The sequence below is a fragment of the Molothrus ater genome, chromosome 2 (assembly GCF_012460135.2).
Source record: "Molothrus ater isolate BHLD 08-10-18 breed brown headed cowbird chromosome 2, BPBGC_Mater_1.1, whole genome shotgun sequence".
In the NCBI taxonomy this organism is placed as follows: Eukaryota; Metazoa; Chordata; class Aves; order Passeriformes; family Icteridae; genus Molothrus; species Molothrus ater.
The window spans coordinates 28,631,905-28,657,447 of NC_050479.2; the positions used below are offsets into that span (position 1 = coordinate 28,631,905).

Below are 25,543 nucleotides of genomic sequence, written 5' to 3' on the forward strand. Positions count from 1 at the left end.
ACTATCTTGGGAGGAGTAAGATATTTTTGTCACAGTCTATTTGTATATCAAAGGCTGTGAAAAACTGGTATTTCAGATTTTAAGTTTTTCTGAGTCTCCTCTGATGATGTAACTGATGAAAAACAACAAGGTTCAAATTGCAATAACCTGCATAAGGTTCAAGTACAAGTCTACCAAACTAGAGGTTCACATCTAAGAGCCAAAGGTAACTGGAAGACAAATACATGGAATTTTGAAGTGGTTTTGCCACTTATACAGCTTGGTAGGTGGTACAGTGCCATTCTCTTTGAACATGGCAGAACAGCAGTCGCAAAATCTCCACGTTCATCGTGCAGGACAAAGATCCTTAGATCCACGCTGCCTTTTGGAAATAATGGCCGAGTTGCTAGGACCTCCACTTCCTAAGAGCACAGTCCCCCCAAAAACCTGTTTTTTCTTCCAAGTAACCATCAGAAAAGCAGGTGAAGCAGTTTTTGCCTGAACCACACAGAAACTTTGCTTTAGGTTGGCAACAAGAGAAGTGTTAATGCAGCTTTGGTTCCATCACAGCACACAGCAGCTCTAGCTGCAGGCTGTGCCGTTACTGGTGTTTGGAAGATAACTAGGTGTTCCAGAATCTCATCATACCCAAATAAAATTTGGCAACAGCCTACCATCTGAAGTTTTTAGCAGTGATTTTTTTCCCCTTTCATGTCTTGTACACATTTGATGGTGTCTTATTCTACTCATTTTAATCACAGCAGTTCAGTGGCAGACTACAAATGAAAATGCAATAGAAACATTGCAGGCCCTGTAACAATAGTCAAAACAAAGATTTCCTATGGCAGCTGTCAAATTAATGACATCTCCAAAGCTATCTAAATACAGTATCTGGGCAGAAATCCAATTATGTCAATTCTGTCTGAATACCCCAAAAGAGAGTCCTACTGGGGTTAGAAGTGGAAATAATTTTAAGCGCAGATTAGCTACATAAGCAGCTCCACTCTTGAAACCAGAACAAGGGAACAAAAACTTAAAGGCATGACATTTATCTGGATGCAAGGGAGAGGGGAAAAGGAACTGTTAGACATCTGGCAAAAGGTCAAAGCCAATTACCTTGTCCAAATTTGCCCCCAAGATAATAGCTTCCAGGTCCACTTCTTTGAAAAAAGACATATCGACTCAAATAATAACAAAGATTTCTGCTTATCTCTCCATCCTCAACTACCACTTTGGTTTTTCCAAAACTTCTTTTTCCAACAGAACATTAACAGCAGTAGCATAACACCTCAGAAGCACAAAATAAATTTACCTGAAGTCCACACAGAAGAAAATAATATTCTCCCTCATTTTGACACATGGTATTTTAATTTAAGAGTATGACTTCTTGCTGCTTTACTTAAATCATTTTAACTTCTGATTTCCCTTTTTCTTTGGAAGTATGTGCTACTGCCCAGTTATGTGGCAAATTCTATTTACTAACCCTGCAACAGGATTCTGTTTATTTGTTGTTTTAAAACAGATAAGGATCAAGGAGAAAGGGAAATAGCATTTGAATTCAAGGAAGAAATAATGAGGATTTTTTTTCTTTCTTTGCAGGCATATTAAAATGTAAGTTTACCTGTTTTTTTAAATGAAGCTATTCAAGAGACTGCTATGAAACAAAAGAAAAAAACTGTGTGTGCCAAATAACTGAAGCATTATATGTTGGTTAGTAAATGCATTCTACCTAGAAAGCCTTATCTCTACTATGAAGAGATGAATAAACATTTAAATACAAGTATGATGATCAAAAATAGGAGACTGGTTTAGACAAAGTTTCTTGAACTGATCTGTCCAGAACATTTTCAGTGGTAAGGATATAATTTACTATATATATATATATTGCAAGTGCTTCTGGTATCAAGACAGCACAAAATTCAGGAGAAAGGAAAGCATTAATTATTAATGTGGCTATATTTAGGACTGTATATTCCAAGCCTGTGCTTTTTCACTAAAACTCACACAATTAGAGGTGGGTATTTTTTGTTTCTGTTTGGTTTTTTCCCCCTGAATGCAGCCATTAGCAATACTCAGAAAAATCTGAAAACAAGAAACTATCTTGGTCAAAATCTGGTGTATTCTAGGGTATAGAGCTAATTCAAAAAGAAATTCAAAGAAACACCTAATACACAAATGCAGGGTTGCACCCCAGAACTCAAGATAGCCTTAATTCAAAAGCAATACCAATGAAGAGCAGCTACATTTTCTTAGGGCACTTAGTCTCAAAATCGCTTTGCAGAGGTATTCACAGACATCTCTTTGCAAGGCAGCAATTTTGGGTATTACCAGTTTGAACCAAATTCAGATCAGTAACCCATAGGTTCTCTGCTGTTAAAGTGTAACAGAATATCAGACGCAATAATTTTAACTAAACTTCTAAACTAATAATAACAACTTTATTTTATTTACATATAATATACAGGTAATATACTGAAAATATACAGTTTATAAATATACATATATGAAAATATACAGTTAATTGAAAATATCTCCCAACTGAATCATGCAGTCAATGAGCCTGTCAGAAGCATTTTTTACAAAGCCTAGAACAAAAATCTTTAGCTACAATTTACCTCAACTTCCTTTTTTTTTTTAAGGATATATTCAATCAATCTATTTGTTTCCAGTTTTGTACGAGGTTTAATTTTTGCATTTGCTCTCTACAACAGACTGAGCACAGTACCATGAATCCTCCTTCATGTCACAAAGGCACTGCAAATCCAATCAAATCCAATTACTACTCCATTAGGTCTCATTTAAATCCCATACGGTATGACAATAAACTGAATGAAATGAGAATCAGCACATTTTTCAGCCATCTTTATAGTATGACATAGATGGCAATCACAGCTTAATAAAATTTCATTTACAAGAAAGAAAATTCAGAGCTACCTTTCTCTGCCAGGCATTTCAGAAACACTTGGGAAATGCCTCTTCTTTCCACCATCCCTTGAAGAAGCCAGTTGCTATTTCATAGTTCTCAAACAACTGTTCCTTCTGCTTGTGGCAGAGAAATTGGTCCTGGTCCCAGTGCTCAAAACATATGTCAACCATAACAACAACCACTAGCTGAATTCAACATTTACTCCAATGGTGTCCCAGTTCTCATTTTCTTGTTTGTTAGGGTTTGTTTTATTTTGTCTGTTGTTTTTTACAGATTTCCTGGGTAAGGAACCCTTTGACACAGGGTTACTTCATGTTGGAAAACAAGGAGGGGAGATCAAAGCAAAACTTCACCACTCTGAAGGGTACTGAAAAGATGATGAAAATTTTAAAAATTAGCTCTTACCCTATCTGGATTTTCAAAATTATCATTGCTAAATATTTAATAAATTTAGACAACTTTCAGAAGCTCTGAATACTTCACCACTTCAGTGCAGTTTATTTATGGATATATAATAATAATGTCCCTCTCTCCATACAGTATTTCCCAAGCTCATCCAAATACCCAAATATGTATAGATGTCCAAGTCTGTCCTTTCTTTTGGGAACCAAAAAACAAAAGAAAACAAAAAAATCCCTCATTTGTAGTAGGCAGTCGCAACAGTCAAAGCTCTCTCTGAAGAGTACACAAGAGCATTGTTGAATAGCCCTTTCTCAATAGCTAACCTGACTAAATCATCTTCCTCGTGCAGGCTAGAAATCAAAATGTCATGCTGCCATTTAAACACATGATCTGTTGCTAAAAAACAAAAGCCAAGAAAACATATGCTGTCCACTTTCAAACACACATGCCAAACACTTTGTTTCTAGCACAGAAAGGCTCAAAGAACAGACTTCTAAATATTTCAGACATTTCATTAAACATTTCTAGTTACAGTTTTATTAAATTTTGTCCTTTACATGCCTATTGACAACCTGAGAAACAGATAAATTCCAGACTGAGAGAGAGAGGATGCTGATGGGGGGAGGGAGGGTAATTAAGTAATTTCAAGGTTGGTACTCCAATTCCACAATTAAAATGGGAAGATCTAGGCCAGAGCCTCCTCGGTGCAGGGGAGATTAAAAGACAATAAACATGAGGTTGGGGTTTGGTTTTTTTTCCTTTCTGTGACAAAAGGAAACAAAAGGCAGAGGCATTTTTCCATGCATATTTCTCAATCACATGGGCTTCTCTAGTGCATTTCCATGGGGTATTCTGCATACACTTTAAATAGGCTTTTTCAACCTGCAGGAACAGAAGCTTCACTAACAGAAATATGAAGGCACTGGCTTCATGATCTGAACATCTTTGCCTAAAAATTAAGCTAAGAGTATCATTGCTGAGTTTTTTAAAACTAATAAAGATCTGAAAGCACTAGATTGTGCTTGTATACTTAAATAATTTTGAAATTCCTGGTTAATTTAAAAGGAGGCAGAACAATTTCCTCTCCTTTCTGCGTGATTTTAATTATATTGGTTTTCTTTGTAATTTACCATTCCTTTCAGTAGATTATGATGGTAAATATGAATCCTATAACAAGAACGGATCCTTTAAGGACGTTACACATCTCAAACTGCAAAAGAACACAACCATCCCACATGCTTCAGAACACAAAGTCTATGACATGAACCCTAAGAGCAACAGTCTCAAAAACTTACTGTTAATTGCTAAAGCATACACACTATTTTTCTCCAAAAAACTAGTTATAACAACCTTTCATTTAAATCAGCAATATCAAAATGTCACAAACATTCTTCCTGACAAATATGAAGTAACAGTTCCCAGTAAAAATTAAGTCTTTTCAAAACTACAACCTACCTACAGACTGTGAACATATCAAGTGCTCAAATTATAGCTACTGAATTTTTAGAAGCACTAGGTACCTTAAGAAAGCAGTACAACAAGCTTCAAGTTCTTAGCACATCTGACATATGGTGGCAAACAAAAAAAAAAAAAAAAAATTAAAAAATCAACCCAGGAACAGACATGCTGTGTGAACAGGACTCAAAATTTTGGTGATGTTCCAGGAATCAGAAATAAACCTACCATGACAATACAATATCAAGGATAAAAAGCATGATGCATCATCTAGTACTGGTTCTGACACCATAAATGGGGTACACCATTCATTCATTCCTTTGCAAAAAAAAAAAAAAAATATTCTCACCTTGTATTTTACCAGCTTGTAGTAACTTTACATGTGCAAACTTCTTTCTATCAGAATTCTTATATTTCCTGCTGATGACAGGCATTAATGAGCTCAAAAAGAGTCAATCAATATTCAACATTTCAAAAATATCCAAAACAAAGCAACTCAGGGCAATTTATTTTCATTAAAGACATATTATTATCTTTGTGAGATACAAAGGCAACAGAACAGAAAAAAGAGCAACCCTACAGAGGATGTACCAACCAAAATTTCTAGCATGGGTTTCTACGCCCATGTAACAAATTTTTGAAGTAGATAGTGCCCAATTATCAACTGTAAGGATAAATGTTGCACACTTTGCTTAGTTTCTGTTTCAGAAGCCAGTTTTAGCTTTGCCACCTAAAAAAGCTGGCTGGCTTCACCACAGAAACATGACTCCTCTTTTCTGCAGAATACAACCTGATGAGAGCTTCAAAATGAGCACTTTGGGTCTGAGAACCAAACTCAAAGCTGTCACATGGCAAAAATGCCTTCTGTTTGAATAAAGCTTGAAGGAAGAATCACCTCAAAGGAGGACAGTATTGTTTCTTTGTCCAGCCTTTCAATGTCCCTACAGGCAAAAAAAAAAACTTCTCTTTCCTATCTGCTCCTATCTCCCTGGAGCAGAGAGGCAGGAGGTCTGAGGTGGACCTGCTACTTGAAGACAACTTACACTGGTGAGCAGAACAGCAGATAATCTTGACTTGAGCATCAGCTTTGGAAAGTTATTGGCACATATTTATTTATCAGTCAAATTTATAATGTCAAAGAATAAGCCATCAGACTGATATACACACATCCACAAACTCTGAATGGCATCTTGTGTACCTATACAAAAGCTTTACCAAAAAATGGAATGAGATCATGGCGTCCTCAAAAATCAGAGTCACAAGATTTCTGTTATTCTCAGCAGGGCAGGATTTCTCCTCCCCCCATCTCAAATGACTGACTCCAGCTAATTACCACCAAATGTTATGAAACAATTCTTCACTAAAAAACCCAACCCAAAACAAAACAAGCCAACCACACACATCTATTATTTCAAGAAAATTTGCAGAACCAGAAGTATGTGTAAATTGATGGCCTAAGGGCAGCAAGAATTCTGCTCCAGGTCTACAGAGCTTCTCCAAACAGTACCAACACGTAAACGAGATTACAAATCTACCAGGGCTACATTTTGATTGCTAACACATGCTATCATATCTTCCTTAGTGCCATTACCTGCAATATATACCAAGCAATAAAACTTGGATGGGCATGCAATCACAAGTTTATTTCAGAATTGCTCTTTGCTGGTGTTTTCAAAACAATAACATGGATAGCAGATATAGTCCTTTAGTAAGTGGCTAGTAAAGATAACTCACATGAGAAGGTCAAGCAGTGAAAAAGAAGATGAAGAAACAAGACAAGAACAACCAAAATATTAGAGGAACACTGAAAGAGATGAAGAAAGGTTTTAAGCAATTAGCAATTCCCTTCACAGACAAGGAAGGAAAAATACACACAGAAGACCTATGCAGAGCTTAGTTTTAACTTCACCTGATGACAAACAACCACCAATTATTAAAGCATTCAGAACAATTTGATAGAAAAAATGAGGGTTGGCTGGTAATATCCTCAGAACAAACACTGACTTTGATGCACTGAAATTTCCAAGATAATACATTCAAGAACATTTATACATAATAAAGGAAACACGTATCACCTGCAATGACCATTACACCAAAAGAGCTCAGGTTTTAGCTAGGGTTTTGTATTTGACAGTTTAAAGTCCAATTCTGAAAGATAAAACAAAATGCTAACAAATTCAAGTCAGTCTTTCAGAAAGGGAAGAACTGAGGAGATGTTTATTGCTAATTCTGATCCAAGTCAGAGACAAATGATGAAAACTTCAGCATGCAGGGATTCTTCAAATGGCTGACTACATGTTCCATTTTGTGATTTTTCCCAAGAGTTTCTTACCTAGATTTTCTTAAAGATAAAAATATACACAGAATTTCTAGAAAAGTTGGAAGAGTTTTGAAACAAATATATAGAGGACCATCTAACAAATTCACAGTGTACTAACACCCCTCTTAAACCATTCCAAAACCAGTTTCTATATGGATGGCCATTTGAGAAGTGTATTGCCATTCTGACACAAAACCTTATGTTTCAAAATTGTTTGGGCATAAAGCAGGTGAAGTTAAAAACTCTAAAATGTCCTTTATTTTATTCCTACCAAGACACAGAAATTGCATTTCAAAAGTTCCAAATTCTTGATTTCAAATAAAAATTTTTCACTGAAAATATACTTGGTGCTACATATGATTTTTCACAGAATGTCAAAAGCAAAGAACAATCACTTATTACTATTGTGGGGATCTCTGTACTCCAGAAGTCTTTAAGTGGAATACAGATATAAACTATAATTTCATATTAAAAATAGTTTGCTTAAATTATTAAAAAAGAAAGCCACCATGTCAAAAAGAGGAAGATAATTCAACAGCCTATTGCACACCAGGGGGAAAAAAACCAAAGCCATTCAGAAAGAAGAAGGTCTATAGTTTTCTCCTCCTTGAAAACCACAGTAATTTTCCAACAGCTGCCCACTGTCAGCCAAGAGGACATGCTCTCAGCATTTGGAACCCCCCCAGTCTGTTTCTGTTCAGGCTCCTGACTGTGACTCCTACCAGGGAGGGCTGTCCCAAGGGCCAGAGGAGGATTGCGCACACACAGATCCCAAGGGCAGCTCCTGGCCCTCCTGATGCCACTGGCAAGAACCACAGCTTCCTGCTTCTCAACTCATCAGAGCAGCCAACCTCAGCAAACTGATTTGTTAATTAAAACAGACCTAACAATCAGTATTTTCTAGGAAGAAGGAAAACATTTTTCCACCGTGCGTGTGAGAACATCAGAAATGTTTGTATTTATAAACACCTGTAAAACTGCAGCTTTACATCCCTGCAACATCATTCCTTTGCCATCATTTTTTTTGAAAAAACTGGAACACACAACATACTCTATCATTCAATGTGTCAGAAACAGCAAATAACTGGCACACAGCAAGTTAAATCGAATCATGGAGATGGCCTAAGATGGAGAAAACTCAGAATTTTATGAAAAGCCTTAGGGTTTCACACAAATCAAAGAGCATGAGGCTGTGTGTTGGAAGTGGTCATGAACAATTATTGTATCAAGGTACATTTTCTAATAGAAAAATTTGGGGGAAATTATTAAGTAGCAGAACATGATTTCCCCTGTGAACATTCAGTTATTCTTAGAGAAAGAAAAAATTAATGTTACCAAATTCTACCAGCTAAGCAACCATCGTGGCAAAATATTAATCATTCAAATTAGCTATCTCACAACTACATTACATTCCCCCTTTCTACATTAAAAAAACTTCAAAATTAGTTGTCTTTGATTCTGTAGAAAATTCACAGAACTGTGTAAGCTGATCACACAACTGATCATAAGGACCTACCTTAATAGCTTGCCCTCGGCAAAGAGGAGATGCTTCTTATTACCAAAACCTGACACAAACATCTTTTCTGCATTTAAAAAGTTTACATAAAGTGTCCAGAATGAAAAATAACCCTGGTACAAATATCTTTAGTAATGCTTCCTCAGCTTTTACTAACCAACAAAAGCTTAAGAAATCCACTCAAAATACTCAAAATACTCAAAATCAATACAGAACCTATTAAGGAAGCAGGGCATATACAGAAATATAACACTTCAACAATACTTAAGAATTAAGTTCAGGCATTAAAGTCTGAAAAAAAGGTTTAGGCACAAAAAAGGGTTGGAAATTAAGAATTGAAAATGGTAACAGTTGCCAGTAGCAAAAAGATGCTCAGTATTTCTTACCATATCCCAGAATAGCACAGCAGCACATAAACTGACAACCCTGCTGAAATTAGTGCATATTTTGAAACATAAATTACATCTACACCTTGCTGCATTAGGATGGTGGCTCAGAAATAAGCACACAATCCCTCCAGCAGAATTTACTTCAAAGCCTTCCCATTCCTCTGCCTACAGAGCTCAGCAACAGATAAAATTGAGAATGTGGTTTTCATTCATTTCTTCCAGGCACTCTAAAAATCACACATGCACCTCAGAGTGGTTTGAAATCTGGTATGCCATATGGCAGTACACTTGTCATTTCCAGAAATATGTTGAATATGGATTCCAGAGATATAAAGCCCCAATTAACAAAAAAAAAAAAAAAAAAAACAAAACCAAAACTCCCGAAGCCAACAAATTCTGCTCAAATACTACACCAGGTTTATACTACGCACAACTGGAGAGCCTGGGCTTTGATCAGGCTTCAAAGAATCTCTTCATTTGCCCCAGAAAATAAATCTGATGCCTTAGCTTGCAGAGGCTTATTTCCCTACTGTTTTGCAACTCTGTAAAGTTATTTACACTTGCCTTAAGTGAGAGTGAAGTAGAAATGATACATCAACATCAATAGTAGATTTATACAAACACATTGCACTTGGAGCACAAAGTAAATGATTTACAAGCTGCAGAACAGTGGAGAACCAGGATCAAGGGGTTTATGGCTATTCCAGTGTGAACCAACTGAAGAAGAAATAATTACTTCTCATTCCTACATAAAATATTTAATGGTGCACATGATGAAGTAACATTCAAAAAAACCCAAAAACCTCCCAAACAAAACCCCAAAGAGTTAGGAAACACATTAAAAAAAAAAAAAAACAAACAAAAAAAACAACTGACAAAAGAAGTAAGGCTCTCCTGCTGGCTGAAATAATCACACAGTCTCAAAGCTCAGCAAATTAGTGCGAGATTTCCACAAAACTGGCAGAGCTGAACTAAATATCTTGCTGTTGCCAAAATGAGCAAATCCTGTGCTCTAGGTAGAAATCAACTAATTTATCCCTCTACTATCATTTCTACTTTTCAGGGCTATCTAATTTTCACTATTTGCAATCTCTGATTAAATGATCCTTCTTTTCTGAGAAAGAAAACTCAGACTAGCAAACTGAAATTAAGTAACATTACATGACCACAACTACTTTCCTCCTTGCTTTTATCTTCCGAGGATGTAATCACAGATACAGAGAAACAGAGAATCATTCTCCTTTTTGCAGGCACACACCCTTCCTCTCTTCAAACCTCATATTCCATCTTGAAACTAAGTTGTCCTAACACACATCTTTTTACCCCTAAGATGAAAATTAACAGCGAGTGGTAACTGTTGACATGACTTGCTTTAGGCATGATACTAAGTTTTCAAACACACACAGAAATCAAGAAAATAATCTCACTCCAGGGGGGTGGATGCTACAATCTGCAACAAACTTCCCATATGCATATTCCATAGAAATACCTGTTTTGGAGACAGTGAATGTGTGGTATTTATCCAAGTATACAGAGGTGACTTGGGGAAAAATGCCAAGGAAATACAGGTGACTCTATTAGAGTTCTATTCTATCAGAGTCCAATCCAGGCCTACCACAACATTTCTATGAATAAAGAAGTAAATCAAGAGCATTTCGACCATATCTGGGAAGAGTATATTTGCAAGCACCTAAAACAACTCATGGCAGCATTGACTGGGATATGTAACATAGCACAGACACACTTCCCCTACACTAATCCATCAAGTTCATCCCAGACCAGGATCCCTACAGCTGCTGCAGCTGATGAGGGTTTCAGCCATGCAGAGACATATCTGCCACTCACATCTCCTAAGGATGAGTGTATCAGCTCACTCACTGCTGCTAGAGGCAGTGGGCTTTGAGAAAGCCAGAGCTTTTTCCCCAGGCATAACAAGCACAGAGCTGCCAGCCACTGGTGTTGCCATCTAGGGAAGCTATTCCTAGAAAAGCAAGAAAAATGCGTGGGCTGAGCAGAAAAGACAATGCAGAAACTAAAGCAAGCAGAAGAGTCCTCTGTAATACAAAAGGTGAAGAAAATCCCCATGTCTGCTAAGATTTAGGCTGAAGAGCACATCTCTCCCCGACACATTCCACAGCCAATAACTGGGTTTTTCTGGTACACTGAGCTTGTGGGTGGGATGAAAAGTGGTTTCCACATGCTACAGCAAAATTTTACAGTGCCCAGCAGACAAATAAAGTATGCTAAATTTCCTGAACATTTTAATATTCACTGCAAAGCATAGTAAAACCAAACAAAACCCTAGAAAATCTGCACTTTACAAAACTTTCCATCTATTTTGCAGATGGCATTGAAACCATCTGCTGATGCTGCCAGAACAATTCAAGAACCACCAAAAAGTGTGTTTGACAGGTCCAGACCTACTGTAAAGAAAGGAAAATCTGAATGACTTCAGCATGATACATAGAGATGTTCCTGGATAATACAGATTACATTTCTTCTTTAATCATTCTTCCAATAAAAGCAGTGTGAAATTTAACTTCTATGGTATTTTTAATTGTAGTTGTAGGAAACAAAAAAGCTGTCAGCTACTGAAGCCTCACACACACCACCATCCTCCCACAGCTATTACTACACTGACAGAAGAACTACAGAAACTGTTCTCACACTGGCACACCTAAAAAACTGAAGAATCAGAACCAATTCTCAACTGTGCATACACTTCCTTTAATCATCATTTTCTTCTTCCTATAAGTGCTTTTCTTTACAAAGTCCCAAATCCAAACCTCAGAAAAGTTAACTAAACACATTCATAAGTGGCTTGAGTATCATAACTCAGTTGATTAAACATTTGGAAGAGTTCACCTGGTGGCTTTGAAGTGCAGCTGAGGACCAATTCAGGGCTCTGCAAGAGGCAATATAGTTCTTGAGGATCTATCAGTAAAGTGGTAACAATCCTTTAGGCAAAACAAAGCCAAAGGAGTCAAGATGGGAAACAAAGCTATAAACAGTAAGAATGCAGAAGTTTACTTCCTGTATGCAAGGTTAGCAAACTATTACAACATCAAGGTACATGCCAGTCTTTTCCTTTCTTACTTACAGATTTAGCCTTTAAGGTGTCCAGTGCACTTTTTCAAGCTCTTGCTACCTATTGTAATTCTACACTTGAAGATCTTCCTGCATTTCGAGACAATTATTATTTTGCTTTGATGCTCTTTTCCTTGGATGTTTTCCAGATGAAGTTCTAAATTGAAGCTCAGCAGAAAAACGATCAGAGCACTACATTTCAATAACAGAAGCATTGAAAGTGTGGCCTTCAGTGTATTAAAGTCATTGCTGGAAGCTACATATGAAAATATATTACCCACCTCAGAAAACCCTCCATTGTTATAATTTGGTCATTTCACACACCAGTGATCAATCTCAGCTGAGCACATTCTGTAAGTCCATACATAATGATAAAAAATTAGACATACTGGAGAAAAATTTAAGTCTTTCCTTTGTGAACAAGTATATTCACCTAGTGATTTTATATAAAAATCACATTTCTACTGCTTCTTGGTATGAAGCTAAACAAAGTGAAGATATACAAATTGTTGGTTACAAGGGTCAATGACTCAGCAACCTGAATTATGTCCACTTTGCAGCAAAAGCTGATAAGCATAAAACAATTACTTTAAAAAACAATCTAAGAAGTATGCCCACATGAAAAATTTTTAAATGTACATACACACTTAAGGCTACTAACTCTGAATCATACATCCTTTGTCTAATCCTTCCTAAACTCAAAGTTTCTATTTTCCAACTCTCTCTCCTTTACCTGCCCTTAAAATTTGTAAGTTTCAGATCACTGTTGCATATAAAGTCCTCAGAATCAGCAAGTAAGTATATTACAGCACATCTACAAGCTGAAAACCCCAGGCTACATTTCATTTCAGTGCAGAACAACACAGATTTTTCAGAACAGCATTGTTCTGAAGAAATATTACAAAAAAGAGAATATCCAGGTATTGGAAACAGAAAAAATGAAATAATATTGCTTCTACCATTCCCCCAACACTCTATGACACTGGGATCCAGTGCTGAACCTCATCACACAATTCCCTCTACAGCAGTTCTCCCAGACTACAAAGAGTGGACAAGGAAGAGGAGGAGGATGTACAGTGAAGGAAAGTCCAGTGTCATTTTTATACAATTCATCTTAGCCCAAAGACAGTTCATACTGTAAATCCTATGCCAATTTGGACCACATTAAGTTCAGATTTAATTAATCATTCCCAAATACCAAGTTGCAAGCATGTACATGTGAAGGTAGAAAATAAGACTATGATATTCTGCAGAATAACTTGTAAAGCACACTACACTTCCTCCTACCCTGAGCAGATATAAGCAATCAGACAACCTTATTTCCGTGACTGTGTGCAACTACATATTTAGCTAGAATAGAGAGCCAACAATACACTAACAAAAATATCTTCATCCAGATCCTATTCACAGCTGTTAATTTAATGGAAAGACTCTTCCGGCATGAAGAATACATGAGTAATAGCCTCCACGGGAACTTTAACAGCAGATCGTTAGACAAAGGGCTTCATAACACAGCAGCTGGATGCCATTCAGCTACCTGACAGCCCTGTGCTGCTTGGAAAGAGTGCATTAACCACAGGATGTGGCTTTCTGAGGCAGACTGGTGCTGCCCGGGACTGCAAAGGGAGCACAAGGGAGATGGGGTAAGGAGGCAGATTTCGATGCTTTGAAAGAGGTATTAGAGCAAAGGGCTGTGTAATGCAAGACAACATATCGCACACAGCAGCTGCAGGAAAACAGATTTCTCTGCAAAACAGTTACACACTGTCATTTTAGCTTTCCACAAATTTACAGTACTTCAAATCAATGCCACTGAAAATTCTAGAAAAACAATACAGAACATTTATTTATTACATTTCTCAATGTAAAAATGTTTCTTCTTATTTAAGGAAAGATGCATATTGACTGACCCATGTGGGAGCTTACCCCACTACCCTAACCCCTAATTCCAGAATATATTCATAGAAGGAGGACGTTAAAAACAATTATACAGAAATATTGTAAGCAAGGGTTTAAGTGTATCCTCATTTCAGAAAGTTCACCAACTCGACTTCTGCACATCATGTAACTGCAGTGTTCCAGTCAAATCTTACTCATTCCCAAATGTGTGTAATCATGCTAGACAGATTAGATTTTTTTTCTAGTTTTATCTAATATTTGATTTTCTTTGCTTAAATATTTCTGCCGTATGAATGGATTACAGACAACCTAAAAACATGTCCACCCACAATCAAGGCTACTCCCAATCCTAATTATCTACAAAATAGTGTGCAATGGAAAAGGCAGAGATTAACAAAGCAAAGACACAGATGATCACCATCAGTTTAGACGGCACAATAATCAAGGTGTACACCAACTAAATCAAAGATTTTCTTAATTAAGTATTTACAGATTCATAAAATAAAATGGTACTTCCCTAAGAAAATCTAAAGGTTCATGTACACAACTGTCAAAACTACAAATTACATTGATACCAGGTGCAAGTACTAATATTGAGATTTGCAGTTTTGATTGTTGTTGGGTTTTGTGGGGGTCTTCCTAAGATCCAGTAGGTGCCACAATTTTAGAACAACAGTATCAACAATTGAAAAATCCACCGAAATCTAGCTGCTTAACATCAGGCATAACATCCTGCAAACCAGGCACACCCCTCACATTCAAAAAAGCCTGTGGCAGGAAAAGGGCACAGGAACAAGAGCCAAGGGCTGCTACCAGTCAGGCAGGCAACAGGCAGGCAGAGCTGACCAGGGAGCAGCATTGGAAAAATGACCTCCTCTCTAGCACAACTCCACCTTGACTCACCTGCATTCGTGACTCACTGACATCAGATTCTTGCTACTTTTGAAGAATGAAGCATTTAAAATTTTACTACCTGCTTAGCAAGCACAGTATAATCTACTAAATACCAAGCTGCTTCAAATGCTATGTACACTCAGTAATGGTATGTATGCCATTGGTGCAGAAGAGTAAGTCAATGGCCATTAATTCAGATTGCAGTTATGTATAGTATCTACTTTTAACCACAAGTATATCACTTATATTAACTCAAAGGAATCTAAATGACCAGCTACTTAACCACTAGAATTATCTATCTGGAAAGAAGGAAAAAAAAAAACAAAGAACATAACAGACAAATCACAAGGGCAAGCTGAAAAGACTTTTATAACAGAACACTGAAATCAGGTCTAGCTGTACCATTAAACAATCTAATACAGTTAAAACATGGGGGGGCAAAGCATTTTAAAAGTTATGAATTTCCATGATCTGCATTAATACACTTATTTTCAAACCTGGGTTCCTCCAGAACAGGAATTACAACCCTGAATGCATTCAAGAGCCTCTCTCTTTTTTTTTCCTGTTTTCATTAATTTTGGTTTTCTATTTTAAATTCTACATTTCCACACTTTTAAATAAAACACAAAACTAACTAATTCCTTGTTTCTTCCCTGAAGGAGTAACTTCCTTTTCCATCAACTTAAGCAGGCATTAAATCAAGCACTGCCTGATCCACACCCGTACTACAACCGCTCAGTATTACTGTTCATTAAACAATCCTAAACAACTAAGAGCCACACTGACTTTATGGGACTGCTGGAAAAGTCATGTCATACACAATGTATAGGCAAAAATCTGTCTCTAAAAATAAGCTGGCTGTGTGACACTACAGCAGAAGTTCCATAATTCAATATACATGTTGTGACAAGTAAAGAATGTGTAACTAAGAGAGAATTGACCTGCAATGTAACAGTGGTTCTTGTCTTGGAGGAGATGTGCATATGGCTCAGCTTCATGTTTTGTAAATAAGAGACGTTCACGCCAATAGGACCACTCGTGGTACTGAGCCCATGCTTGCATTTTCACAGGGTCACAAAAATGGAGATAGAAGTTGGGATACAAAACAAAGAATGAAACTTTGGCAAAGTTTTGACACTGTGCCTTCCAGAGTGGTGAAAGAAATACCTGAATAAAATAAACATCCAGAATCTCCTGTCAGCAAAACCAGAAAAGATCCTAAAGGAATACAACCATGAGTATTATAAGACAAGACTAACGGAGGAAGACAAACATTGTCCCAGTAATGACATTATCCAGACTTTAACAGTTTTCTGCCATAGGAAGTCTATAACATTTCAGTTCATTATGATTCCCCATGCATCCCTTAAGAGCCTCAAAGCTCATAAAAATGATGTGTCATATTTTGATACTTGTACTAAACACAAGCTTTGTGATTACCAGTGTTTAAACTCAACACAATTCACACAGTCCTCACTGAGGTATCTGATTAAATTTCTAATATTCATGAACTAGAATTTTAATATTGAATGCTCAAAATGATTTAGGTCTTTTGATGTAACGGAACATAAGTCCTTTAGTGTCAAGTGGAAGGCAGATCCTTTATTATGGCATTAATTATTTGGGATATTAGCATTAATTTCTTTCTCTATTTGAATCAAATGGAATTCAAAACAGTGTGAATTTATGAATAGTCCACAATATAATTATTTCTATATTATCCCTGCAGCACTAGCAGAAAGACTGCCAACAGACCTGAAAATGTAAAGGAAGGAGATTGATCATCAATTTTTCTTTTCATCTTTTTTCAGAAAGACGGGAAAGGTAAGGCTCAGGATGTTTATACTCTAAATGGTTTCACTCTTTTTTTTTCATGTAAAAATACCTGTCTTTATACCTATAAATGCCACCTACATTTTTTGCATTCAACATACAATGATTAAAGGAAAGAACAATTAAACAAGATATACCATAACCAACTTATTTTATGACTGGAACAAAAACATTCTTAATTAAAACCACAAAGCTGAAAAAGTAGTAGGGATTTTTACAAAACTTTAATACTCACTGGGAAAAATTCTATGTCTTCACTTACATTTCCAAAGTTGCTACATACACAGAATTCAAGTTCTGGTAGGAAGGACTAATTAAAGATACAAACATGGTACCTTCTTCCCAGCACCTAAACAGTACCAGTTATCATTTCACTTATATTACAGGTATAGCCAGACAGTATTGCTAACAAAAGTAATTCATAACTAAATAAATAAATACACCACCACACATGAAAAACTGCCATTTGCAGGTCATTTGAGTCAGTTACCAGAGCACTAGATACTGACAGACCATAATCCAGCTTAACATTCCAATACAAAACACACAAAAATCAGCATTTATATGGTTTTACCCAACTTTCAAGACTTTTTCAGTCCAGTTAAACCAGAAACACCTGGTCAACTGAGACTGCAACCTTACAAATAAACATCAGCCAAGCCTATAAATAAACCAAATAAGCCATCTGTGCCAGACTGGCCCTGTTTGTAGCCCATCTACACAGGTGTCAGCTCCTGGCCCTGCACTCTACAGCTCAACTACCATGGAGTGTTTGTACCATCACTGACTGTGTTGGTTCAGGCACTAACACAAAATGAAAAAAAAAATCAGTAAACAGAGTGCTTGTTTCCAACCTAGCTAATACTCAAAACCTATCATTCTGGTTTTGCTAAAATTTTTACTGAAAATACTGAAGGCATTTAAAACACATGCATCTTTAAAGTGACTGGATGAAGTCCAACCACCTTTTTTTCTCTTCTACTATTTAGCAAACAAATTTTCAATCTAAAATTACTAACTAAATTTTCAACCAATATTAAATCTATTTAAAATGAAAACTCAAAGGATACTTGTAAAAACAAACTAAAAAAACCCTGAACTCAAACCTGGAAAAAGCCTAAAGTTTTGCTGAGCCAGGTGGCAGTGTGCATTTGCAGCAGCCCAAGTCTCCTGTGGTGGAATCCAGAATCCTTGACATGCCATCATTCAAGACCTGTCAAATTTGATATCACTCAGTGTGTGTCTAGAAGGACACCATGCATTCAGGGAAATGAACGTGTCATTTGTTGTCATGACAGCTATCAAAATTCAGCCCGAGAGCATATCACAGAGCCACGTATCTCTCCTTCTGCACTAAAAGGTTGAAAAATACTTTCCTTGTCGTCATCCTAAACATCATTAGGATGTCAACCAAGAAGTCAGCTCCCCTGAAACAGCAGTGGCCCAGGATGGCACTGGGAGACAAGTTCTACACACAACGGATGTGGGAGAAAACAAGTGTGATGTATACACTGCTATTGTAATAACAGGAAGGAAAAACCTTGCAGCCATGCTATGCTGAGGGTGTTCTTACTGCATTAAAACCAAGAGGTCAGGATGATCAATGCTTGGGACTCTGCTTTGGTATCAGTGCCAGGTTTTGCTAAACAGGAGGCTTCACTTATTACTGTTCTATGAAACGTTTATTAGTCCAGAATGGTCTGAAAAATTTAGAACAGTTTAACTCTCCATATACAGATTAGGTTTTAACAGGACATAGTGCTCCTCTTCTCTCCCAAACCTATGAAAAGACTGAAGGAATTGTTTTATTTTACTATATAGTTAACTAATACTTAATTGGTATACAAATAGCATTATTTCGGCCAACTTAAATTTGACAAGGATGAGTTAGAAAATCCTACTATACTTCATTTATAGTTTATATGCTTAATAAATACCATTATTCCTTTCTAAACCTTCCCAGCCTTGCAAGAATCTAATCTTATTTTGAAGGAAAGGTTAGAAGACAGTGTTTAATGACTTTTTGAAAATAATATAAATAAGAACAATATAGTTAAATCCAAAGCAAAATTGACTTTTTTTTTCCAAGAACTTGCTTCTATTTTCTTAAAAACAGAACACATACTTTTTAAATGATGCACTGCCAGAAGAATCAATAATCCCACCCCAGCATGAACAAAAAGCACCTGCCTTTGTTAACCCTCTTCCTGTTCTCCTGCACCATCTGATGGCTCCTCCGTACTGGCACAGAGCTGACCCAGTGTAACCCACAGGGAAAGAGAGGCAAGAGTCAGCACTCAGCTAAAAGCAGCTTCTCACACTGTAAGAGGACATGACCCAGACTTGGAGGACTGCATCAGGAAGAGCATCCACAACCTCCAGCTCCTCCATAAACTTCAGTACCTGCTTTCACACTTGTGTCACTTCTCTTTATTACGGCTCTCATAATACTCTGATCATTTCTGGAATGTAGAAACTTCAAACACCTCAGAAGGCTAAAATCTGCCTTCCTATCAAAACATTAATAAACTGAAGGCCTGCTCATTTATTTTTTGTTATTAATGCCCCACCTATCCAAATAGCACAACTGCTGAAACACAACAGGCTCCCTTAACTGTATTTCTTTTTCTGATAAAAGATCTTATGTGAAACTAAGTTTGTATTAAAATTAATTTTTAAGATATTTTAAAAAGGAGGTTGCCTAAGACAAGTTGCTACCTGATTTTGTAAAATATGACCTTTTTTTGTCTAATAAAATTTCTGCTATATTCTGTCTGAGGTTTATGTCACTACCCTTTTTCATGTCTGTTTCTATGGCTGTTTCTATGGCTGTGTGTACTCTGCATATAGTAACTGATATGAGTTGAGGAAAACTGGGTAGGTAAAAAAACACCCGTATAGCAATTTTATTTTCCACCTGTATTTTGTCATGATTGTAAGAGAGAATCAACACTTTTGAGAATTCAGGGATCTGCCAAGTGTCCCTTGTTCATCACAGTGTCTGCTCCACCAAATAATCAACAGTAGTTACATGTCACCATATTAATACTGGCTAATGAGATCAGGACAAAACCAGCACAGCAAACCTACAGTGCAAAAAAGCCTCTAAGCCACAAAGTTGGTTTCTACAATTGTGAAGAAATACAGGCTATACCAGCATGCCTGAGCTTCCACTCTAGCAAATGTTTTTCATAGCATGAGTATTTCTAAAACTTGACACCAGACTCTTGTGTATAGCCGCAGTAATTTAAAATGCAATGGGTTGCTATTCTGTAATCAAGATTTATTCCTCTGCACCTCAATTCTTAAAATTAGTAATACTCTATGAAAGCTTAAAAATGTACACTGTCAGGCTACCTCATTGCACACAAAGTTATTATTTATGTTGGGTTTAAACTATAAACTTCCTTCATTAATAGCAAGAAAAAAATTGATTTGCTGTGTCACATGTACTTAACTGAATATAAAAATATATATTTAATATTGCAATGCACTTTCAACTCACTCATATCATTAGCATTTATGAAACAATTATGAATTCTTATGATGGTGAAAAAAGATTGCTTTAAGGAAAAAAAAAAACAAAACAAAAAAGCTTACCATTTTGAAAAATTACTTTACACACTACCGAACAGAGCAACAGTTTAATTGGGCAGAACACTGTTGACTACGTTATTATGAGAAAACTAATAGGCCTAATTAATTTGCAGAAAAAAATTAAATTGGAACTACCTAAAACAGAAATAAGTTTTGGATTCCTGGGCCAACATGCAGAAATCTGCAAAGCAAAACAAACAGAAAAGTAATTTCTCAAAAGGTATACCAGGATCTCATGTAGTAAAGACTGGACAATGGTGCACAGGTGAAATGATTAGTGCAGGCCTCACTTCTTCACCTCAGGATGACAAAACAATGCTATTTCCCCCCCTGCAAATACCATTCCAGCTCTCTAAACAACCTTCACTTTAGGAACTAGCAAGAATTCCTGATTTTCACTCCCTGGAAACTACTGTTCTTCAACATTTCTGTATACCTAGTAAACACAAGGACAAAGTGCTACCTTTAAGTTCATTATTTGATGAGAAGCAGAAAGCAGCTCTCCTGCAGAGAGCCTCAACTCTGCACTTTTCCACATGCCAGATGACCTACTTTGGGGGACCAGAGTGTCCAGCCACCAGCACCTCAACCTGGGCTGACTGAACTAACCCCAACACAGCAGTGCCTGCTTTCAGTTTTCAAACTCCCTCAAGCACCTCTAATAAATCCACATCAGCAATCCCCCTTCCTCCAAACACAGTGGGAGTGGGGTTTGGGAATACCCACAGCTTAGAAACCATCAGTCCCTCAATACAAACAGATAATATTTTTTTTAGAACCTATGCTTTACATTCAAAGATGCCTTGGTTTTGATTTCAAACCTTCTGCAAGTAAATTGATACAGCACCTGTCTCCATGAGTCTGGAAGCAGCTTTTATGCTCAAGGAGCATGAAAAAGGCAGATACTCTGGGTAGTTTTGCTGCTGCTCAAGACCAGGACCAGCAAACAGAGCTATCTGGGTATCACTTTTCGAGTCGTTACTGCTATAGTTTCTGCCGAGGAAAGCCATGAGCACTGCAAAGGATTAACATACCAACAGCAACACAAGGCACAAAAAAAAAAAAACCAAACAAAGGCTGGAAAAGAAGCAGACACTGCTGACCTTGTCCCTCTTCTTTAGCTAACAGAAGATGCGAGGTGACACGGAAGAGAGCAAACACCTTTTCTTATACTTTCAGACAGCTAGCCAGAAATATAGAGCAGAAAAGAGAGGAAGGGGAGGAAAGTTCCATTTCTGTAATGCAACAAGGCAAATGCTGAAGTTCTGAATTTATCATATGTTCAGTAGCCAAGATGTAGTAAAAAGGATGATTCAGACTATCACGGGCTAACTCTGTTAGTTTTGGAAAAATATTGCAAAAGAGATTTTGTGTATAATTTTTTTTCCCAAAAGTAATCGGAAATGTAATCTGGTAGAAGCAGGAGGCAAATGCAACAGCTAATGTTGCAACGACAGAACAACAGAAACAAGAGCTAACATTACAATGAATCTGTATCTGTTTCATGGCCTATATAAAAATATTTGCTAATTACAGCCTTGATCTTCATGGTACAGGTGCCTTCTATTGCTACATTTATTCACTGTTCCCAAAAGTGACATCTTCTGTCAAAGTCACAAGAAGAAAGTCAGTTACAAAGACAAAGCGATCTGCTTAACTTCTTAAACACACTTGGGTGAGACAGAGGCTTTCCATTTCCAGAGTTGTGAAATCAATATTTCAGAGAAGCGACAACATTACATCAGAAATTATAATCCTAAAAATGAAAACACAATACCATTGACATCATCTATGTGGTGCTGACTCCTTCAGATTCCTAAAAAGCAATGGCAAAACAAGTACTTTCAAACAGAAATTCTTCATAATCTCCTACCCAGTGAGTCCTTTCAAATTCCTCCATATTAAGTTACCAGTCCAAACTCCCAATGATACAAACCACGCGTGGTTAGGCCATGAAAATTTGTTTTTACAAAGGCCACTACCACATTTCATGAAAGAGAAGTCTAATTCTCCCACGTTAAGCTGCTAGAACAGCAGCAGTATGTTCCTCAGAAACAAAAAACCTTCATGGGAGGAAACACTTTTCAAGCTAAAGAATGCTTTAAATTCTTGCCGACTTTCAGTCACCATACAACTTTTAAAACAACAAAAGATTTCTCTTTGTTTTACAAAAACATGATAGTTCCGAGTGAAATACTGCATAGAATTCACGGAATAACCCTGATGCACACAGAGAACCACATTCACTGTTTAAAAACAGTGGAAGACATTAACACAGAAACTAGAGCCGAGAGCCTTCATGATCAGCCAGCTGCAGGTCAGACCTGAACTACAAACCTGAATCCTGATCTGGCAACCTGATCTGAGATAGGCCAAAGTGCCTACCCTGCCAGCAAGGGGTAGCTGTTAGCCTGGGCACATTTTTAATTAAAAACAGGGCGAGAAGACTTGTAAACTTCAGTAATTTTCTTCCCAAAACACGCATGAATGCGTTTCACCGAACACTCATTACGTGAGATGTAATTTTACCTTTATGTCCTTTACCTACACGGGCATCGACCGAGGCCACAGCGCACCGCGCTCCTTGAGAAAATCCCCGGCCTCAGCCCTACTGAGGTGGAAAGTCGGTGACGGAAAGAAAAACGAATTGAGCGAACCGAGGGCGATGTTCGTTCACACCGCAGCCCGGTGTGCCCGCCCGCCGATCCCCGTGCGGGGCGGCGGCGCTCCCGCTCCCGCCCGGGAAACTTTCGGGTTGCGCCGCTCTCCGGCCGGGAGGCGCTGCCCGCCTTCCCCCGGCGCTGCCCCGCGGCCGCCGGATACGCCGCCTCCATTCACCGGAGCCCCGCGAGGGGTGCGGGGGGGTGGCGTCCCGGCCCGGCGCTGCCCCCCGGCCGGGCGGCACAAAGCAGCGGCTGTCACACGCACACGAGCAGCAACTCGGGAGGATGAGGAGGAGCCGCCCCCGAGCCCCCCCCGCAACTGGACGTGGCACAACGAACACTCCTCCCGCTCCGGGCCCCCCGTGCCGGCCCCGGCAGGTACCGGCCCCCTCCCGCGCGGGGCGGCCGCGGAGCCTCGGCCGCACAGGTGACACCCGCCTTTCCCCCGTTCCCGACGCCCCTTCCCCGCGTCGTCCCCCGCGGCCGCCACAAGTTTGCGGCGGGCCCCAGCCCCTGCTCAAGCCCAATCCCCGTCCCGCCCGCGGCCGCGCTCACCTCCGGCCGGCCGGCGGGGAGCGGAGCGGGGCGGGTGGCGGCGGCGGGGAGGCTCCCAGCCCAGGCGGGCTCCGCTTCTTTGTCTCCTCGGCGGCGGCGCCCGCTCGCTCCCCCTCCGCTTCCCTCTGCCCTTCCCTGGGCGGATGCGGGCCGCGTCCTCGGAGAGGGGCCGGCTGGCTCCCCCCGCTTCCCCTTCCTTCTCCTCCTCCGCTCTTCGCCGGACGCGTCCAAGGCCCCGGCCCTCGGCGGCAGCAACGGCAGCTCCGCTCCCTGCCTTCCCTCAGCCTGCTGCGCCCGGCAGCGGCGGCGGCGGCGGCCCCTCCTCCGCGAACCGCCCCCCCCCGGCTCAGGCACAGCCCCCGCCCCCGCCCTGCCCTTCCTGCCGCTGCCGCTGCCGGGATCGCGCGGGAGGAGCTCTCCGGGCTCCCCCTTGCCCGCCGGGAGGGCCGCTGCTCCCCCGCCCCAGCGCAGGAAGGACGGGCAGGGACAGCCTGGGTGGCTCCCTCCCCTCTGCGGAAGGACCGCTCCGGGATCGCGGGGCGGGGCAAAGGGGGCCCTGCCCGGCAGGAGCGCACTGGCACCTCCTTCCCGTTTCATCCCCGTGAGACCCGGTGCTCCCGGAGAAGCTGCCCCGCTGGGAGCCAAAGCGCCCGGGAAAAGTACTGGCGAATGCTAGAAGACCCGGGGATGGGGGGGGGACGCGCGCTGTTCGGGGCCGGGCTGGGGGAAGTGCCCCGGAGCAGGGAGGGGTGCGTCGGAATTCGCCCTGGAGCTGCCAAGGGCTGGGACTGCGGGGCCGCTGCCGCCGGGGAATTTCCAGCCGCGGTGTCGGGGCGCTTCCGCCGCCGCCCATTAGCCGCGGGGCGGCCGCAGCCGTAGCTCTTCCCGGCCCTTCTTTTCCTGCCGGCCCGGGGCGAAGTTTCAGCCTCAGCGCCCCGTGTATCGGCCCGGTCGGGCGGTGACTGGTAGGTGTTGTGCCCTCGGCAGAGGATGGTGGGCATGGCAGCCACCCCAAGCCACAGAATCAGAGAATATCCTGTGTTGGAAGAGACCCAGAAGGTTCATCGAGCCCAACTCTTTGCCAAGCACAGGACGCTCCAAGAATTCCACCATGTGCTGAGAGTGTCGTCCAACTGCTTCTTGAACCCTGTCAGGCTTGGTGCTGTGACCACTTCCTTGGGGCGCCTGTTCCAGTGCCCAACCACCCTATGAAGAGCCTTTTTCTAATGTCCAACCTAAACCTCCCCTGACACACTTCAGGCCGGTCCCTGGGGTGAGCCAGCTGTGAAACAGAGCCCCGTGCCTGGGTGTATGTCCAGCCCATGCCAGCCGCTGTGCCCCTCCACTCACGGGAAAGAGCTCCACGAGTGGTTAAAGGCAGAGGACAGAAGCCCCCCATGGTGGCCCTGGTCTCTCGTGGGAATAGTCAACCTGGCAGCCCCAGTGCTTTCCCCTGGCACGCTTCCCCCAGTAGTGTCCCTGAGCTATGGGGAAAGATCATCCCTCAGGGTGGGCAGGGAGCAAGGGGGAAGCCACTCAAAAATATTGTAAACCCTTTACAACATGGCAGCTTCGACGGAGAGGAGGCTGGAGTGTTAGGTACGGCTTGGGAGGCAAGGCTAGGCAACACTACTCTTTCTGAATCCAAATTAAAGTCAGCAGCCCTGCTGTCTTGTTTTCTGTGACCAAGCTTAATATAGTAGTGAGATCTTGGGACAAAGATTTTAGAGGCTTGAAATATGATGATTTAAAAATGTGTGCTCTGCAATCTTTCCATGCTCCTGCTTAAAATGGTTTAGAAATCCTCAAATAACTCCCTCTTCCCCTTGTTAACTTTTACAAATTCTCACAGCACTGAATTGATGGTTTGGGAAGTTCCAAGTGCCTTTCACATGCCTGTGAGATAAACCTGAAAGGAAAATGCGGCCACTTCTTTTTTCCAATAAAGACTTTGCATGCACCTCAGGGAGGAACAGAAATCCCCTTTCCTAGGTTTTTGTGCATGCATTTGATTTCAGTTCAGAGAGG

The 25,543-nt window shown here is 40.0% G+C and overlaps 2 protein-coding genes across 3 annotated transcripts in view; one reads left to right on the plus strand and one right to left on the minus strand.

Annotated features, from left to right (window-relative positions):
* Window positions 1-23,814, minus strand: part of NCK2 (NCK adaptor protein 2) — an 84,534-nt gene extending 60,720 nt beyond the window's left edge. For both annotated transcript variants that reach the window (XM_036387817.2, XM_036387809.2), the window contains exon 1: window positions 23,516-23,814. The gene's annotated coding sequence lies outside the window, so the exon portion shown is untranslated. The remainder of the gene's footprint in view (window positions 1-23,515) is intronic.
* Window positions 23,323-25,543, plus strand: part of FHL2 (four and a half LIM domains 2) — a 145,053-nt gene continuing 142,832 nt past the window's right edge. The window contains exon 1 of the mRNA XM_054518628.1: window positions 23,323-23,387. The gene's annotated coding sequence lies outside the window, so the exon portion shown is untranslated. The remainder of the gene's footprint in view (window positions 23,388-25,543) is intronic.